Genomic DNA, 3,833 nt, shown 5'->3' with positions numbered 1-3,833 from the left:
CCTCCTAATTTTATGCAAGTTTCATTAATCCAAGTTTTAATGTTTCCCTATTTAAACCTTAATTACTTAGCAATTTAGCCTAGATCTAGTTTAGTTGAATAGTTTACATTTGGGTATTTGGTTTGTAATAGAAGATTGTTGAAGAACTTCTTCCAATTATTAATCCAAGACTCAATCTTTCCTCATTTTTGGTACCATTTCTTCTCTTTTTAGTTTGATTATCAATTTTTTACATTTCCATTTCCTTTTTAGTTGTCGTTCCATTTAGCATCATGTTTATTACCATGTTTGCATGTATTTCTCCAATTGTTTACATTTGTCCATCAACTATGTGTGAGTAGATCCTTTTAGGGTTTAAGGGGATCTTGAGTAGGCTTTGGGTGATGATTATGGGTAGTTGACATATAGGTTTTGGGTAAAGGTTTGGGTTTTACATGTATGCACTTAAGGTGTTTGATGAAATGTGAGTGAAAGCTCATTCCTTTTGTTGATTTTTGCTTGATGTTTCCTTACATGAAAGTGATAGGAAATGTTGATAATGTATATGTGAAGGCTTGGAAGCAAAGTGAAGACTTTGTGGAGGATCCTTGGATGCTAAGAAATTGGCATCTAAACCTAGACCAAGCCACTACCCTAGACATAGTCAACCCCAACTTATCATCCATCCTACTCGGGTGAACCCAAAGATCCTATTTTTCGCTTAATAGATTAAAAATCCTTTGCTTATATTGCTCTAGTTTATCTTAGTTGTTGGTAAAAACCATCACTTTTATTTACTTGGCTAAACTTAGACTTAAACATATTAACTACAACTCTACTCCATCCTCATGGTTTGAACCCGATTGTACTACTATAATTGGGTTATTTACAAATAGTTTTTGGTGCGAGAATTGACGACAAAACTCAGTCATCAAAATGGCGCCGTTGTCGGGGATGGCGTTAGATTTTACTTAGTTAGTTAAGATTCTTAGCTTTAGTCTTGGTGTGTTTTGTTTGCTTATTTGAGTAGTGCTTTATTTCTTGTAGAGTGATTGTCTTATTGCTTATCCTTAGTGCCGAAAAACACTAGGAGACTAACGATTTGTTGAAGTGTATGCCTAGAGGAAACATGAATCCTTTGTTTAGTGACCCGGAACCGGAAAGGCTTTTTCGAGCTCTACGGAGTAGGACTTTATCAAGGGTTCAGATTACCTCTCAAACTTCCTCAAACCGAGCAATCACAACCACCCTAACACACCTTAAAACCCTAATTTAAGAGCAAACAACCATCACCATTGATCCATTCATAGAAAATCCTTTCCACAATCTCCAAATCCCAAGTACACCACCTCAAACACCACCAAATACACCTCTTATAAGTCCTAGAATAGCGGCTTTACGTGACCATAACCAACCAAATCACGATGACACTTCCGCTCCAATCAATTTCGGCACCTTAGCCCCAAACAACTTTGAGATCCATCCCGCTCAAGTCGGTCTAATTGAGAAGGATAGCTTTGGTGGGCACATTGATAAGGATGCACATGCCCACCTTAAAAAGTTTAAGAGCAAGGTTGCAATGTGAAGTGCAATGGAGTGTCCGAAGATACTTTGTGATTGATGTTTCCATTTTCTCCAAGGGACAAAGCGGATTGTTGGCTAAACGTTCATGCACCAAACACATTCACAAAATGGGACGCCTTAGCCAAAGCTTTCCTAGCGAAATACTACCCATCCACCAAGACCGCTATGCTCCGGAACGAGATAACCACTTTTCAACGAGAAGATGGAGAGTCTCTAGGAGAAGCTTGGGATAGGTTTTAAGACCTCCTTGCACGTTGTCCGCATCACGGGATTCCGGCTTGGTACATCACCCAAACGTTCTTTCAAACATTGCTACCCAGGACTAAAGAGATGGTGAATGCCTCCGTGGGTGTAGGGTTCGATCATCTAGGAGATGAAGTGGGTTCGACCCTCATCAAGAAGGTGGTTGACTCGGAAGCTAATTATGGGTCAAGAGGGAATTTTTTGAGGAGAAGTAGCTGGTACCATCAAGAGAAATTCTCAAGTTCTAATGCCGAAACAAATGCCAAACTAGATCTTTTAACCAAGAAATTTGAGAAAATGTCAAGGTTTTCAAGAGCAAGGGCAAAGCTCAAATTATAACAACCAAGGGCCTAGAGGAAATTTTCAAGGGAGCCACAACAACAACAATCAAGGTTCTAACGTCCGATTCGACTATGGGTTCCCTCTACCTTTGGCTAACCAACCATTTCAAGAGTCAACTATGGAATCTCAACTTAGTGAATTGATGTAAGTGGTGAAGAATATGCAAATAACACACCACCAAGAAATGAATAACTTGAAGAATGCTAACCAACGAGAGATAAAGGACATGAAGGCTTGAATGGCATCCCAAGCATTAGCCAACCCTCAAAGACCGTCGGGTGGTTTCCTTGCCCAAGGCCAAAGCTCAAAGGATACCTAGACAAACCATCAAGCTCATGTGGTAATTTTGAGGAGTAGGGCTGAGCTTGAAGACCCTTATAAAGATCTTGAAATTGAAGTTGATGCGGATCTGAAAAGGAAGCGGTTGGCTATGAATGGTGGTGGGAAAATCCCACCAATGACTCCTTCGGTTAGGATAAGTGAGTCTAAGAAGGAAAAGGTATCAAGTGTAGCATCTACAATTGAGGGAACATCTAAGGGGAAAGCACCTCTAGAGAGTAATGAGGATGGTTGGTTGAAGACCTCTCTTATGAAAAGGAGGTGGATGAAGAAGCTAGAGAAGAAGTCCTTCTCTGACCTTCTACTAAGGTAACAAGCAAGCCCACTTCTCCAAAGGTATCCTCTAACTCTCAACTTCTCACTAACATTCCCTATCCCACTAGAGCTTTAAAGTCTAGAGAAAACTTCAAGTACACAAAATTTAGTGAAATGTTGGAAAAACTTGAAGTGACTCTACCCTTTACGAAAGTAATATTGAACATGCCAGCCTACACCAAGTTTTTAAAAGATATCTTGACTAAGAAGAGGACCTTGGGTGACCAACAAATAATGGATATGGAAGAAGAGTGCAGTGAACTTCTTTTAAACAAAATGCCACATAAGCTTGGTGATGCGAGGATCTTCTCCATACCTTGTGTAGTCGGCGGTGTTCCAATATCTAGAGATTTATGTGATTTAGGGGAAAGTTTAAGTGTTATTCTGTAGATACCTAGTATCCGCACCTTCCAAAAACCACCTGATGATGATCAGACTATAACGTGTTTTTGATATACGTGCGTGGATTGGCTATACATGATACGGTTTAATGCATTACTCGGATATGAAAAATGATTTCAAAAATGGTTTTCTAACTTCATTTGCATTTAACCAACACTATTTAGAGTTAAAACCGTCTTCGGACCCAAAACTGACTTAGAAACCCGCAACTCGAGTCAATCAGAGTCAACCCGAGTTTCAAATGTCAATAATAATGCCATTAATGGTTTTATCACATCATTTGCATTAAAATGACACTAATTAGAGTCAAAACCGACATCGGGCCAAAAACCGACTCAAAATTCAAATCCCGACTCAACACGGATCAAACCCGAGTCAAGCACAAAATACCTACCCCAAATAACACCCAAAAATCATCTTATTAGATGCCCATATTGTTACACGATATCTTATTTGATTACCATAAATCAAACCAACCAAACAATAGATAGGGGAAAGGCCACCTCCAAATTGAAAAGGACAGGCTACCCCATTGCATAGTAGGGGAGCTCGCGCCTCTTTAGGCTTCCTGCTTAGCCTCTAAGCAAACTCAACCGACCTACCATCCCACATTTCTCTATAAATACCCA

The 3,833-nt window shown here is 39.7% G+C and overlaps 1 non-coding gene across 1 annotated transcript; it reads right to left on the bottom strand.

Annotated features, from left to right (window-relative positions):
* Positions 1–1,728: 1,728 nt before the first annotated feature.
* LOC141635583 (small nucleolar RNA R71) lies at positions 1,729–1,835 on the bottom strand. The gene has a single exon (XR_012540259.1). It is a non-coding gene; the product is annotated as a small nucleolar RNA R71 (small nucleolar RNA).
* Between the last annotated feature and the right edge of the window lie 1,998 nt (positions 1,836–3,833).

Source organism: Silene latifolia, chromosome Y (assembly GCF_048544455.1).
Source record: "Silene latifolia isolate original U9 population chromosome Y, ASM4854445v1, whole genome shotgun sequence".
Classification (NCBI taxonomy): domain Eukaryota; kingdom Viridiplantae; phylum Streptophyta; class Magnoliopsida; order Caryophyllales; family Caryophyllaceae; genus Silene; species Silene latifolia.
This window is presented reverse-complemented; position numbering and strand designations above follow the sequence as displayed.